The 16,942-nt window shown below is 40.7% G+C and overlaps 1 long non-coding RNA gene across 1 annotated transcript in view; it reads left to right on the forward strand.

Annotated features, from left to right (window-relative positions):
• The first annotated feature begins 1,832 nt into the window (after nucleotides 1-1,832).
• LOC103097875 (uncharacterized) overlaps nucleotides 1,833-16,942 on the forward strand; it is a 27,915-nt gene continuing 12,805 nt past the window's right edge. The window contains exons 1-2 of the long non-coding RNA XR_001628654.2: nucleotides 1,833-1,891; nucleotides 5,309-5,417. This is a non-coding gene — a long non-coding RNA (uncharacterized LOC103097875). The remainder of the gene's footprint in view (nucleotides 1,892-5,308; nucleotides 5,418-16,942) is intronic.

The raw sequence follows: 16,942 nt of genomic DNA on the forward strand, positions 1-16,942 counted from the left end.
TATTCTGAGGGGCATCACAGTACAGTGGAAAGAACCCTGAATTTGAAATCAAAAGGTCTGGCTTCAAATCTTGCCTTTGCCATTACCTTCTTGATCTTAAGCAAGTCTTTTCATCTCTATAGATCTTAGCTTTCTTATCTGTAAAATGAGGAGGTTAGACTAGATAGCCCCTGAGGTCTCTTACAGCTCTGAATCTGTGCTTCTAAATCATTCTGAACAAGAGTGAAATTGGATGACTCCTCGTCCTTTAGATTGTGAGGCCACTGTGAGCAGAAACAGGTAGTGGAAAAAAATTTTTGTGTGTATTACCAGCACTTAACTCAGTGTCTGGCACTTAGTAGGTGCTTAATCAATGAGTATTGACTCTGTGAGAGTCAATATGACAAGAGGAAGGGAGCTTGGGAAGGGAGAGAGTCAATGATATTGATAAAGGTTTCCAATGAAGCCACCTGGCTAAAGTAATTGGTTCTTAAAGGCTCGGATGATTTGAGAAAAGAGTGTTATCCAGGATCAGCACCATACCTCAGGGCAGAGGAGCCTGGGAGAAGGAATGGCAGCACTCCTTCTCTCTCCATAGCACCAGCTTCAGCTTAGATCCCCAGGAAGCTGTCAGTGCCCTGCTCCTCCAGCCCATTCTGCAGAGGCCCCAGCACACAAATGTGGCTTTTGTCCTTCCTTGTTTCTGACACAGATTTTCCAAACTTTTCTCTTGGCACTGGGTAGGGCAGCTCCCCAGGCCCAGTGACTTGGAGCCAGCCCATGGGTGAAACTCAGCAGGCTGTGGCTACTCAGACCTGGGATTGCAGGAGGCCCTGGTTCCACTCAGAGAGGATTAGGGAGGGCTGATCCTGGACCTATATTTTTAGATGGTACTGGGAGATTGGGAGCCCCTGTGCCCATCAACTCTTGGCTCCCCTTCCCCAAGGGAACATGAGTATGTAGTTAGAGGATATGGAGGCTGCTGGACCTGAAGGACTGGCTTTCTGGGCCCAGGTAACAGTTACACCAGGCAACAAAGATTTTCCAACCCCTTATCTATACCCAGACTCCGGCCAACAATGAGAACTCTGAGTCTAGAGAAAAGAGGTAGGGGCCAGCACTCAGGAGGGGGTGATACAACAGGTTTGGAGAGAGAATCTAGCTCATCTCATACCGTTGGTCCAATTCCAGGCAGTCAGCATTAACTCTTTTATTACTCCCAACAATCTGTGAAAAGTAGATAGGTTTTCAATCATCCCTATTTCAACAAGTAAGGATACCATGCCATGAAATATGGTCCACTGTGTCTGAGGCTAAACCAGGGTTCAACCCCTGCCCCCAGCAGAAAATAATAGTACAATCTTAATAGAGTCTTTGGAAAAGGGCTCCCTCTTTGACCCCTGCTCTCATCACAGCTGAGCCAGAGAGGAGATGCTACCTTCCACTGAAAAATAGGCACAGAAGGCTCCTATTTGTGAAAAGCTCTTCCTAGTTCCCAAAATACTTCCATATCCATTTGGATCCTCATAACTGTGATTGGTAGGCAGGACAAAGATGTATATTCCCATTTTATAGATAAGGAAGTTGAGCTGGAGGAGGGTAATTTTTTTACGGTTTTATTTTATTTTATGTTTTTAGTCCTAACATTTTTTATTTAATTCATTTAGAATATTTTTCCATGGTTGCATGATTCATGTTCTTTTTCTCTCCTTCTCTCATCCCTCTCCTGTAGCCAAAGTACAATTCTTAGGAGGGTAATTTATCCAAGGTCACATAGTCCATAATTATCAGAAACAGGATTAGAACCCAGGAATCCTACATCCTATTTTAATGCTCTGTCTATTGGAATCCCCAGGCTGCTTCCACAGATCCAGAGGCAATAGACATTCTGATCAATGGAGAATAGACCCAGGTGAGAAAACACGTCTCCAAACTTTTCAGAGCTTATCCCATTCTCTTGGCAGATAATAAGGTCCAAATGAGGCTTCATCTAGCCTGCCCAAAGGGAACTTGAGCCTCAAAAGCAGATTGTCATCCCAGAAAGGAAGAAAATTCATAAGCTAGAAAAAGAAATGGGGAGCGTATTTGTGTGTGTGTGTGTGTGTGTGTGTGTGTGTGTGTGTGTGTGTGTGTATGTCAGGTTAGGGTGTTTGAGAAATCGGAGACCACCAGGCAACTTGGAGAGATGTGAGTTTACTTTATAAAACCAAACCCTGGTTATTTCAGTTTGTTAACATGAAAGCCTCCTCTAATTCTATCTACAAATACCACATTCTCCAAGCTACAATTGCCAGAGCAAGTCAGAATCTCTCAATTCTGCATTCCTCAAAGTCGCTAAGTGGGGCAGAAGGGGCGCTGCTATAATTCATAATTCAGAACTCAAATTTCATAAGACAACATCAGAAATGTCACTGTAACCACACTAATTCCTTCACAGTTACTGGGAGTGGGTGTTGGTGCAATCCAAGCTGAAAAAAGAAACCTAATTTCAGCAAGTGGACAACAGGCCAACTTGGCCCGGCTCCTCCCGGACCAGACAAACGTCTGCTCTGTTGGAGCTGAAGGCACAGTACTAATTATCAGAGCTGGTTCTGCCTCAGCCGTAATGACAGTGTGGTTTATAAATATGCGCCCAGCCAGGGTTCTTGGTGCGCAAACAAGGATCGGGTATTTCTGTGGGAACCCGACAGAAACCCACCAGAGCTGAATGCTGCCATTGATAGTGGCCAGACTGACTGCACGGGGAAGGGCCCAGCCAGCCATCAGTCGCCATGCCCGTTTAATCCCAGAGCCGGTGTCTCACGAGAAGATGCCTAGGCCTATGAGGCCTTTTATAAGATGGCAGAAGGCTGTGAAGTCAGCAAAGTTTGTCTTCAGAGATGGCCACTTCTCTTTTGTGGATCCTCATGAATCTTTTTTAAAGATGATCAGGACCCCAGAAATGATATCACCTTGTCCTGTTCTCCCTGAGGATCTGAGGAACTAGGTGGCAAGAATCTTTTTTTTTTTAAACCCTTATCTTCCGTCTTGGAGTCAATACTGTGAATTGGCTCCAAGGCAGAAGAGTGGTGAGGCCTAGACAATGGGGGTCAAGTGACTTGCCCAGGGTCACACAGTTGGGAAGTGTCTGAGGCCAGATTGGAACCTAGGACCTCCCATCTCTAGGCCTGGCTCTCCATCCACTGAACTACCCAGCTGCCCCTGTGACAAGAATCTTAATAGAAAAGACCCTGAATTTAGAGTCAGAGGGTAAAAATTTGAATCCTAGTTCTGTTGTGGAAGATCTGTATGACCTTGGGCAAGTCAATTCACTTTTCTAAATTAGTAGGGAAAATTTACACACTGGGAGTATTCTATTCTGGTATGATCTTCTGTAAAGTGAAGGGACTGGACTAGCTGAAGTGGTCTGTGAAGCTCCAGAGTGGGAGTCACACCAGATTAAAATATATTTGGGAAATGTTTTGATAAAACCAATAAAAATACAAAAATAGAGATGTTTTTGTGGTTTTCTAAGTTAATATGCATCCTGCAGTATAACGCCACTGGATTAGCAGGGTCTTTATAGGCTTGTCCAGCTTTAAATTCTATGAGACAGAGTATTTGCACAGAAAAAAATGAGACCAGGGACCACGAAATATTCTGGCTAAACCTGGTGTTACCACTCTTCTAGACTCACCTAGGGTGGAAGGCCAACAGGAAATGTGATGGGTCAGTTTGGATTAGTGAAATTTTCCCATTTGAGTTCAGTGTCTTCCTATCATTCGTGTAAGTTGGACTCAGGTCTTAAAAATGACACAAGTTAGTTGATGAAGAGTTGTAGTGTGGTCTTTGGGGAAATGTAGTAAATTAAGAGTCAACAATCTCCATTCCATCACTTTGTGGGACCTTGGGTACTGTGGTAGAGACTTGAAGTACGTAAGGGGATGATAAATAGCATTCTGGTCTTGGTGTTAAAAGAACCTGAGTTTGAATCCTTCCCTAAATATTTGCCTTAGGATAGTCACTTAATCTTTCTCAGCCTCAACTTCTTCATTTGTCAAATAGCACCTACCTCAAGGATTATTATGAGAATCAAATGAGGATGTGGGAGAGATTTGTCTAGTTTATCAAATAACATAAAATGCTTTGTAAACCTTAAAAGTGTTATTAAATGTTGGTTATATTATTGCAATTATGGTTATGATTATTGTTAAACAAGTTTTTACCTCTCTGAAAGTCAGTTTCCTCATCTAGGAAGAGATAATTCTTTTCTGTGTACCTTACAGGGATGTCAAATAAGTCATGACTGGAAAAGTGCTTTATAAATAGTAAAATGCCTTCCTTATGGGATATGGGGAATGTTATAGGGCAGAGATAGTGCTCAAGGCTCTCTTTGGGAAAAGGAAAAATAATTATTGGGTCCCTGGCCAGCGGATGGGGCCCTTTGACTATGGCCCTAACAAGTCTTTTTTTTCTTTCTCCTTATTCAGGGAGGATGAAGGGAGAAACCTCCAAAAAGAACTCTCCCCTTCCCCTCAATAACCCACTTCCAAGGATTGGCAACTATAGCTTTTTTAAAAAATTAATTTTATTTCAGACCTCTGATTACACCAGTGTAGAGAGGTATAGAGATATGAAGAACTTCCAGTGGAGAAATTCTCTCTACCAAGGCAGAGCTCCTACCTTAGCTTTATTGATTTCTATTTTTAATATGTATTTTAAATGTCAGGGTTACACAGAGTTCTAGTAATCTAAACAAAGCAACATCCTTAGAGTCCTGCTTCCCATTATATTGAGGTGGGTTTGCCTTCTGGGGCAACAAGGACTAGAGGCCTCAAAGTTCCCAGAGCCAACTTGAAAAAGCCTCTTTCAGTCCTTGACTCTACAGTTTATTCTTACCTCTGGAAGAGGTGAGACCTGGAACAAAATAAGGCCAAATAATTGAAACCTTTTCTGTTTTATATATTCATTACATTTTTGGTTAAAGATCTAATGTTGGGTAATAACAGTATTAGGGAAGAACAGTGACCAAATTGACAAATCAATATTTTGCTCATACTCCAGTTTCAAAGGTTAAATGTTAATTGGTTGAAACAGGTTCTGTGCTTTGATCAGAGGTGTTTCTACATGTAAGAGATTTCAGAGTTTGAGCCTGGGCTAAAAAATTAACTTCTACTTACAGTATAATGGCATATAACACATAAAACAAGTATAATAGAATACACACACACACACACACACACACACACACACTCATGCTTATAGTATTCAAATGCTTATAAAACTTTTTCCTCCAGATAACTCTTTGCAAGGTAAGAACAAGTAGTGCATTATTATCTTTATTTTACAGAGCAGCCAACTCAGACTCTGAGAGATGAAAACCATCACAAAACTAGAAATTGTGGGAGTTTGGGGTCTCCTGTCTCTAATTCCAGCTCTCTTCTGCTATGGCATTTAAGGTAAGACAGTGAAATATAAATAAAGGTCAAATAAAGTTTCATCATTAATGGCCTCCAATGCTCCATTATGAAGCAGATTGGTATGGTGGAATGAGGGCTGGTCTTGGAATCAAGAAGACTTCAGTTCTAGTCCTGCCTTGGAACCATCCTGTCTGACTTCCAGTCAAGTGCCTCAGGCAATTCTTTAAGACTAAGTTGGAGGCCCCCAAATGCTGCCCCATTTAATAAACTCCAATAGCTCCCTATTAACCTCTAGGATCAAATATAAACTCTTTAATTTGGCTCTGAAGCTCTTCACCATCTGGCCTTTTCCAGTCTAGTCTTACCCTTTATTCAACACCACATAGTCTACAATTCATTTACAGTGTTGTTGTTCAGCCATTTCAGCTGTCTCTGACTCTTCATGACTTAATTCAGGGGTTTTCTTGGCAAAGATACTGGAATGGTTTGCCATTTCTTTCTCTAGCTCATTTGACTAATGAAAAAAAATCGAGGCAAACAGAGTCAAGTGATTTGCCCAGGGTCACATAGCTAGTTAGTGGCTGAAGCTGGGTTTGAACTCAGGAAGATGAGTCTTCTTCCTGACTCTGACTCTGATTCTGACTCTGGCACTCTATCTAATGGGCCACCTAGCTGCCCATGACATTACTGTTCCTTAAACCCATTTCTCTTGTCTCTGTGCCTTTTCTTTTCTTCTTTTTAAAAAAATCCTTACCTTTTGTCTCAGAATCAATACTGTGTGGTGGTTCAAAGGCAGAACGATGGTAAGGGCTAGGCAATTAGGGTTAAATGACTTTCTCCATATTATGCAACTAAGAAGTGTCTGAGGCCAAAATTGAACCCAGAAACTCCTGTCTCTAGGCCTGGTTCTTAATCTACGGAGACACTTAGCTGCCTCCCCCCCCCCCCCCAATGCCTTTTCATTAACTACTCTTTATGCCTGAAATACCCTCCCTACTTACTTCCATTTCTAGGCTTCCTTCAAGACACCTTCCAGGGTGCCCCCACTCACTATGCCTTCCACCCCCAGCTTCCAATTTAGCCTTCCCTAACCCTTCTTAATTCTAATGCCTTTCCTCTTTTAATAATTTCCTATTTATGTGGATATATAAACATATATTTGCATATATGTATATAACTTGCTTTCTATATATTTGTGTGCATGTTGTCTTGCCCAATAGAATATAAGCTCTTTGAAGGCAAGGATCATGCTCCTTTTTGTATCTTCAAGGCTTAGCACTATGCCTGGTACATAGTAAGTGCTTAATAAATGTTGATTGCTTGATTATATATCTTGCATGTACTTAATTATTTACATGCTGCCTTAACTCCATTAGAATATGAGTTTCTTGAGAGCAGAGACTACTTTTTTTTTCTTAAACCCTTACCTTCTGTCTTGGAATCAATACTGTGTATTGGTTCCAAGGCAGAAGAGTGGTAAGGGCTAGGCAATGGGGGTTAAGGGACTTGTCACACAGCTAGGATGTGTCTGAGGTCACATTTGAACCCAGGACCTCCTACCTCTAGGCTTAGCTCTTAATCCATTGAGCTACCCAGCTTTCCCCTGCAGGTACTACTTTTACTAATTTTTGTATCCCTAGAGCTTAGCACAGTGCCTGGGACATAGTAAGTGCCTTTTGATTGATTGACCTGCAAACTGTGTCAGTGGAGGGAGTTTGTTTTGTTTTGTTTTCACATAGACCAGCAGTTCTCAACCTCTCAATTTGTAGCAATGAGAATACATAATGCATATCAAGTATTTACATTCCAAATCATAACTGTAGCAAAATTACAGTTTTGAAGTAGCCACCAAAATAATTTTTTGGTTTGGGGTCACTTCAACATGAAGGACTGTATTGCGGGGTCACGGCATTAGAAAGGTTGAGAACCACTGACATAGAGAGTTCCCCACCTCAGTGAAATCATAGGCCAGAAAAAGAAAAACAGAAAGCATATTATTAAAGCGTATATAGTTAGGCAAAGAAACAAATGGCTTATTTATTTGAAATGAATCAACTTGCTTCTTCATTCTCAGACAGAATCTGTCTTTAGTTGTGAGATGCTCTCAAAATCAAATCTGCACATATACTTCAATTTCGTGATGCTTGAAAAGCTCCTTTGCTTTATGAAAGATATTGTAGATTTTGCTTCTTTCTTAATTTTTTTCCTTGGAAAATGGGGAAAAGTTGTTGTTTTTTGTGTAGCAGGCACATTAACCCAGATAAACTGTGGACCCAGCGTAATGATTAATGACAGAATAGTGCAGTTGTTGCAAAAATAAGTCATGCAGCGAAGAGAGAACTGAAGATTATATCTAACACCAGGGGACGGCTTATTAATCTCACTTCTGGAGGAATTCCTGAGTAAATCATTCTCCTTTATTAATGATATTTCACTTTGCTCTGCGAGACATCTTTTATATATCCAGAAGGGCAATTATCTGTTTAGGCCAGGAAACAATATTAGTTAGAACCTCAGCTCCAGGGCTCAATGAGCAAAGCCAAGAGAGAAAAGATGATGAGAAGAAGAGGACAGTCAGTCCCTTATTCCCAGGATAATTGCCACCAAGGTCCCCTAGGCCTGAGGGTTACTGGGGATCCCCAGCCATCAAGAAATGACAAGGCTAATGCTTTCAGTCCCACCATCAATTAACCTCTCATGAAGCAGTGGAAGGCAGGAGGGGGGATGGTTGTCAGTTCAGCTTGGATGAAATATATGAGGTGGTCCTTTATGCTCCGTAATGCCTTCTTCCTTTAATCATCTTTCAAAGACAGATCTGAAATCGGTGATTGGGAAGGGCTGGAGCAAGAGGAAGTCTATAATTTAAAAGGAAATATTTTCTCAGTTTGAGCAGCTCATTCTTTTCGAGTTGTTTATCACCTGTGATAACTTTGGGACATAGCAGGCCTTAACGAGGAAAGTGTTGCTGGTGCTAGTGGTTTGGGAGAGTTACTAGCTAGAAAAGTAACTAGACCATCAAAGGGTCCAAAAGAGAGTCGGCAGATTTGTACATTTATCCATCACTTCATTCATTCATATGTTTAATACTTGTCGAGCATTTAGTATGTATCAAGATAACTGTTAGGTTTTAAGGGGGGCCCAGAAGTGGTTTAACACAGAAATGCAGTCAAGAGAAACTCACAAGAATAATAATAAAATAATAGCTGTTATTTATATAGTGCTTTCAAGGTTCGCAGAGTACTTTTATATCTATTAACACATTTGATCCTCACCACAATCCTATGGGATAGGTTCCATTATTATCCCCCATTTTATAGCTGAGGAAGCTGAAGCTATAAAAGTGAGTTTTCCAGGGTCACCCAGCTAGAACTCACCTGAAGCAAGATTTTTTTAAACCCTTGCTTTCCATCTTGGAATCAATACTGGGTATTGGTTCCAAGGCAGAAGGGTAAGGGCTAGGCAATGAGGGTTAAGTGACATGTTAAGGGTTACATGGCTAGGAAGTGTCTGAGGTCAAATTTGAACCCAGGACCTCCCATCTCTGGGCCTGGCTCTCAATCCACTGAGCTACCCAGCTGCCCTACAGCAAAATTTGAACTGAGATCTTCCTTGATTTCAAGGCCACTTTCCCATGCACTATCCACTATACTACTTAGCTAAAAGAGAGAACAATACTAAACAACCTTTGCTGAATTGCCAATGAATACTACAGATAACAGGAGCTCCGACAAATAGAAATATAATATTTAGTCAGAAGGGACTTTATTCATCCTCCTACCCTTTGCATGAATTCCTTCAATATCGTACCTGAGGAGTGATCATCTAACTTCTTCTTGAACACTTTCAGAAATTAACTACCTTGTCATTCCTGTTTCATTCATTTTTTTTTTAACCCTTACTTTACATCTTGGAATCAATACTGTATATTGATTCTAAGGTAGAAGAGTGGGAAGGACTAAGCAATGAGGGTTAAGTGACTTGCCCAGGGTCACACAGCTGGGAAGTGTCTGAGGCCAGATTTGAATCTTAGACTTCCCATCTCTAGGCCTGACTCTCAATTCATTGCGCTACCTAGGTGCCCACTGTTTCATTCATTTTTAAAAAAGATTTTCGTTGTTAGAAAGTTCTTAATTACATTGCAATTGGCATGTATTAGAGCGGTCAGAGGAGACTTCTCAGAAGAGGAAACAACATAAGGTCTTTCATAGATGTCATGGGAGGGGAAATTTTCAGGAAGGAGAGGTATGGTTTGAATGAATTTTCCTGGGGAAATCAATTGAAGTTGATTCAAATAAAGTTCTCCAAGCATTCTGTCTATAACAGCCACTTGAGTATCCCATGTGGTCAATGAAACTCTGGCCTCTACAATTCACCAAGGATGCTTAAGCCTTTAAGAATGAGGGCAAGATTCAAATCTGAGTTCCCCAGGACTTCAAATCCAGGACCCTTTTTACTCCAGCTGAGTTGAGGCTCAATGAATTCCAGCCCCAATCAGAATTTCCTCTGGAAATTAGTCATCTCTGATATGAATTTGTTTTCTTGTGGTAGTCTATATTTTCCCCCAGCAAGGGAAGGCCAATTAAGAGTGATGATGTAAGCCAGCATTGTAAACCTTTTCTGAGTGCTAGTGCCTAGAGAGCAAATTCAAGCTGTCTGTGAGCCCCCACATCACTAGAGAGGGCTCAGGGAGGAAGTGCTTGCTTTGGGTGGCCGGACAGAGGGGTGAAGCATGCCAAGAATGTCCTTGGGCACTGGGAAGAGGGGGAACGGAGCAGCTCCCTGAGTGTTCCTCACTCATACCACGTCTTCGCCAACACTGGCATAAGCAGTTCTAGTTAAGTCAAAATTCACTCAACTACATCTTATTACCCATGGCATGATCTCCAACATTCTGAGCCCCGAAATAGCACTCAAGGTGGCTCAGAAACATCCTTGTCAACCATCACAGAACTGAATTTGAGGCTATTGGTCCAAACCTTTGACTTTGGGGTGCTCCTCGTCCTTCCCCCAGGGCCATGACTTCCTACACTTTCTTGTTCTGTAATCTCACAGTTTGAGGGTTTTTTTGCTTGTTTGTTTTTTGTGGCTTTTTCCTGTGGGCCACAGAAAACAGCAGTCAGCCGGCACCTTGGCCCACTCCGCACAGACCCGCTCGGTCAGCAGATTTTTTTTTTTTGCCCAGGCTATTCTCCCCACTACCCACCCTCCCTCATCCCTGCTGCTGGTAATTAAATAAGTCTCTGGATGAGGAGAATGTACAGTATGTCATAAAATCTCTCTGAACTACCTATATTTACCCCTGAAAGTGAATTCTTTATAAGACCCAGGATATCAAAGCAGGCAGGGATCAAAGTGTTTTTAATAAGCAAGCCAGTGTTTGGAGCACCCGGGCTTTCATGTAGCATGTTTTGTTCCAATTCTTAATTTCGACTCCTCACCACAGAAGGCACTTAGGATAACTATCTATAACTACATTGTCATGGTGAATCCTTTGATTACTTAACACGTACACCTTTAGTGAAACAAAAATGCCCTTCCCCCGCCAGCCCCCTCCACTTTATATTTGGACTTCATTGTTTTCCACAGTAAGAAGTTTCCATTTTATTTGCCTGGAAATTTCAAACGCATGGCACCATAGGAAATCAGAGCTGGAAAAGGCCCTGGAACATAGAAAGTTACATTCTTAAGGGATTCCAGATCATTAAGATGTCAGATAAGGACATGGTGTTAGGACACAGAAAGTAGATGTCAGACCCAGAAGAGTCCATAGAACATATGATGTTGAGGTCCTAAGATCATAAAATGCAAAGAAATAGAACACTGAATAGTGTCCAAACTGGAAAAGGCCATAGATAACATGTAGTTCAGAGCCTTAATTTTAAATAAGAGAAAAGCAAGGTCTAGAAAAAGAGAATGATTCACCTAAGATCACAGGATGATTTAGTGGCTGAGGTGGGCTGACAAGCTAGATTTTTAATTCCAAATTCTGAACCCTTTTCACTATCACAGATCTCATATTTTCTATATTAGATACATTATCATTCATTTGGCTAAAACTCCAGTTAGATCATGTGTATTCAACAAACATTGGTTATGCATCTAGTATTCTAAGGCCTTATGCTAGAACCTGGGGAAAATATTGAGAAGTGCAAGACATAATACCAAGCATAAAAATGGAAGGGAAAAATGTATTCCAGTATTCAGGGCTCTCACTAGCCTAAATTCCCCCAATTCAAACCTTATCCTTATTATATGGAGCATTGTGGCTAAGCTAAGCTACCCATCTTGCTCATGAATTTCTCAATTGGATTAAACCACCATTGTATCTATGATACCTTGTCATTACACAGATTTGGATTCAACATGGTCAGATCACATACTTTGAAACTTAAAAATCGGCATGTAGCAACAGCCTGACCTCTCATAATTTGCCTAGGAGGCAGACATTAGTCTTACCTGTCAGGTTCTTCCTGCCTTTCAAAATCTTCTTCTCCCCACAACCATGACACCCCCTCCCCTACCCCTGGCCACCCCTGCCACATTCACATACACAAAAATACACACTCAAGAAATTTCCAATGACTCTGCTATCTTAGGATAAAATAAAAATTTGTCATTTTGGCATTTGAAGTTTCTCTTACAGGATATCTCCTTATTCAACTCTTCAGATCACTGGAGATCCTCAATCTGATTTATTTGTTCTTTCCCTAGATTAGCCTTTTGCCTTCTCCCTTCTTGCCTTCCTTATTGCTTGTCCCTCCAAGTTAATAGAAAGGAATTATTCCTCCTTTCTTCTGTACCTCAGCATCCTTAGCTCCATTCAAGATTTACTTATGGTACCTCCTCCTATGAGAAGCCTTTCAGATTCTCCTAGACCTTAGTATTCTCTCCCCTACCAACTTAAATCACATTTACTTATCTGAGGAAATGCCATATTCCTTCATTAGAATATAATTGCTTTTAGTTTTGACTTTGGATACTCAGTGCCTAGTAGAATGCCCCAGGCTTAGAAGATACAATAAATATTTACTTTAGAATAAATTCTAGATTTACAAATGAGGAAACTGAAGCCCAAAGAATTCGAGTGACTAGTGACTTGCTCAAATACTGAGTTTCAAAAAGCAGGATTTGAGTCCAGGTTCTCTTACTATAGAGATCCAGTACCTTCTAATATATTACTTTATTGCTTGACTTTCAAACTGAACAGAGCTGGACAATGGCAGAGGACAGGGAGACAACATTAAGGCTCTAAAACACCCATTAAATTATCTCTTTTAGTTCCAGATAGCATCACCTTCCTTAATTACACCCAGGATCACCATGTTTCATAAATATGTGAAGCTATAGCATCTACCAAATCTGAAATGTCTTGATATCTTCATATAAGAGTGACTCTGTCTTTTAGAAGCACATGGATTGGTCTATGCTTAGGGAAGATTATTACTACAGCTATGTGGAGGATGGGTTAGGGAAAGGGAAGACTAGAGAAGAAAGGGGAAATAATTAGAAAATAGTCACAAGAACTCAGGGTAAGCAACAGTTAAGGTCTGAATTAGAGTGGTGGCCATTTGAGTTCAGACAAGAAAATGAAAGAGGTTGTTGAGATAGAATCAGCAAGATTGGATATGTGTGAAGAGGTAGAGAGAAGAGCTGATGGTGCTTCCTTCAAGAGAAGTTGGAGAACATGAAAGAAGGATAGGTTTAGGAAGGGTTTCCTCATACTGGACAAGTTGAATTTGAAGTGCCTATGGGATATCTGGGCAAACAACTCTAGCAGTTGATTGGTAATGTGGAAATAATGATAATGTGCTTGTTTAATTAACCTTAATAGTCAAAGGAAAGCTTTGGTGCAGCTATGTGGCAGTGCAGTGGATAGGGCACAGGACTGGGAATTAGGAAGACTCATATTCAAATCCCGCCTTAGATGGGCAAGTCACTTAACTCTGTTTTATCTGTAAAATGAGCTGGAGAAGAAAATGGAAAAGCACCACAGCATTTTCCCCAAGAAAACCATGAAAGAGGTCACAGAGGACATTAACAACAACAATAACAATAGGAAATAGAGAAGGAAAGAGAAACTAATGCTACATGAGAGAGAAGAGATAATTTGGGTCTGGAAGGGGAGAGAGGTTTTTGAGTATCTGGTGAAATCTCTACTGGGGAAGAGTGTCTTCTAATTCCTATATGTCATTTATTATGCACAATTCTAATGAAATCAAGATAGATATGATAAAAAATCTCTGTCCCTAAGAATTTTATAGTTTAATGGGAAGGGGAAGTTAAGGATGGACAAGTACACTTACAGTAAAGCAGTAAAATTGAATGAAGCAAGTGCAAGTAAAGCACTGTGGGAAAATGAATAGAGAAAGATCAGTCTTAGCTGGAGAATATGAGAAGAGCTTTCTTTCTTTTATTTTTTTTAAATCCTTACCTTCCACCTTAGAATCAATAGTGTGTGTTGGTTCTAAGACAGAAGAGTGGTAAGGGCAAGGCAATGGGGGTTAAGTGACTTGCCCAAGGTTACACAGCTGAGAAGTATAAGAGGCCACATTTGAACCCAGGGCCTGGTTCTCAATCCACTGAGCCACTTAGCTGCCCCCTAAGAAGAGGCTTCTTGAAGGAAGATGAATTAAAGTTGGGGCTTGAAGGAACTGAATGACTTCAACAAGGAAAGATGTGCATGAGTGGAGACTGTTCTAGGCATGAAAACAGAGTTATCAAAATTAATGGAAAGAAAGCAAGAAAGTCGATGTAAAATATTTCTGTGATCACAAGATTTAGATTTGGAAAGGGTCTCAGAGGCCATCTAGTATATAACCCCTTCACTTTACCGTTGAGCATACTGAGGCTCAAAAGGGTAGATTTGTTCACAGTCACACCTATTAAGTATCAGGTGTGGGATTCAAACCAAAGACTTTTCCACTCCAAGTTTAGTCCAGCTGGGATGAAGAAAATGCAAAGTGAGTACGATGGTATGGAGTGCTTTTCCATTTTCTTCTCCAGCTCATTTTACAGTTGATAGTCTAGATAGCCACAACAGAACCAGACTGTAGAATGCCAAGAATTTATACTATATTCTATCAGAAATAGAGAGCCATAGGAGAGATTGAATTAGAGGTGCTAAATGATCAGAGCAGTGTATTGGGACAATTACTCTGACAGTGCATGAATTGGAGGAGAGGCTGGAAGCAGGATGAGTTCAGAGATGATTAGTTTAAGATAAGGCCAAAAGAGACAAAGACTTGAACTACTATTAGAATAGAAATGGTGAAGAAGCACTTGATTCAGAAGATATTATGGAAGTATAATATCTGCACTAGGTAGGTCTCTGTTATTTGTATAAGGTGAGGGAGACAAATGAATCAAACATTTCTCCAGTGGTAAGATCTCTATCTAGCTCTGATTTTATCCCTAAGCTTCCTCAATTGGGACCAAGCCTAATTAGTTCAAGCTACCCTCCCTATCTAGATTGTGCTTTCCAACACCTTGTGACTAACATGCACTGTACTCTTAACAATGAAAATAAGAGCTAATGTTTTTATAGTGCCTACTATGTACCAAGCACTTGGCTAAGCACTTTACAAATATTATCTCATTTGATTCTCACAACAACCCAGGGAGGTAGGTGCTATTATTAACCCCATTTGTAGTTGAGGAAACTGAGGCCAACAGAGGTTAAATAATACCCATAGCTAGGAAGTATCTCAGGCTGGAATTGCACTCAGGTTTTCCTGATGCTGGGCATGTTGCTCTATCTACTGAGCCAACTACCCAACAGAGATGGACTATCAAAAATTCTTAGTCTGGGGTTTATGAATGTTTTCTTGAAAAAAAAATCTGGACAACTGTATTTCATTATAATTCATTTCTTTTGTAATTCTATATATTTTATTTTATGCATTTAAGAAATATTACTCTAAGAAGGGTTTCATGACCTTCACCATCCTGCCAAAAGGGACCATAAAAGATTAAGGACTCCAGCACAGATGATTTTCAAGATCTCTTCCAATTTTAAGTTCTAAGATCTGAAGGAAGTATAGGAGTACGGCCACCCCCTTGCACCATTGCTCTCTGATACCAAGCCCCATCCAGTATGAAGAAGTTTTCTGTGGGATGCTTTGAAGTATGGCAAGACTCTATGTATCAAGAAGACAAATGACCTCTAGCTCCATGGCTTTACAACTGAAATGTTTTTCAGCCTTACCCACACTTCCCAAATATAAACACAATTTGAAATTGGCCTTGAAGTGACGCATTGTAAGTTGACTGCAATAGCACCTGTGACAAAAGAGGGATTGGAAGAAGGGCCCAAGGTGAATGCCTCCTTGAACTTTCTGCTATGTTATTGGCAGGAATCCTTGAAATGGTAAAATGAAAAGGTCATTCATCATCCATTTCTCACACCTGTATGGAGTTTTTATGTTCTAAAGTGCCTTCCTTTCCATTATTTTATTTGATCTTCCCAGTGGCCCGGGAGGGAAATGCATTCAAGAATTAAAAGCTTCTGTCAGCATCTGTTTTGAAAATTCCTATCACTGAGCAACTTGCCTCTAGCAAGGGGGGCATTGAGCTAAGTTATATCAAAGCCCTCCCAGTCACCTCGTTGTTCAACTTTGGAGTCATCTTGATGCTTCATTCTATTCACCCCCACCCCCCACCCCCCATGTCCAAGTTTTGCTGATTTTGCTTCCAAGTTTTGCTGATTTTACTTGTGGAATATGTTATGCCTTTATCTCCATCCCTCCACAGTCTAGGTCAGGCCCTTATCATCTCTCACATAGACAGTTGGAATAATCTCCTAATTGGTCTCCATTCCTCAAGTCTTTTCCTTCTTCAATCCTTTATCCACATAGCTGCCAAATTGCTCTTAAGCACATGTCTGACCATATCACTCCAGTATTTTTCTCTTGCTTCTAATATAAAATGCAAACTCTTCTGTTTGGTGTTCAAAGCTTTCAAAACCTTCAAAATTCTACCTTCTAGATCAAATGGCCCCAGTCTGTTGTTCCTCTAACTTATACTGCCTTCTGGGCTTTGCATAGCCTGGAACACTCTATCCTCATCTCTGCCTTTTAGAATCCATGGTTCCTTCCAAAGGACAGCTCCAGGGCTACCTCTTACAGAACACCTTCTCTGATCATCCCAGCATGCTCTCAAAATTTCTTTGTGTTTATTCACTTACATGTTTTTCCTTGGAAAATGAAAGCTCTCTGAAGGCAGGGACTATTTCATTTTTTTGTCTTTGTATCCTTAACCCCTAGCATAGTTTTTAGCACTTAAAAAGTCATTTAATAAAAACTCATTGGTAGATAGGTGTGCTCCAAGACCATAGTTACTATAACTCAGTTGCTAAAAGCTTTCTAGAAACTTTCTTACTGCTCATTTGCCCACTTTTGCACAGTGAGATTCCTGCAAAAGATGAGTTGGCTTCCTGGCTAAGCCATGGTCACCATGAAGACTGCTAAGAACTAAATTCAAGTGCTCTTGTCTCAGGTTTCTGCATTTTAGGTAGTAGCTGCCTGTCTGCCCCTTATGGGTAAATTCTTTAACACTCTCCAATTTGG

This window comes from Monodelphis domestica, chromosome 1 (genome assembly GCF_027887165.1).
Source record: "Monodelphis domestica isolate mMonDom1 chromosome 1, mMonDom1.pri, whole genome shotgun sequence".
Lineage (NCBI taxonomy): Eukaryota > Metazoa > Chordata > Mammalia > Didelphimorphia > Didelphidae > Monodelphis > Monodelphis domestica.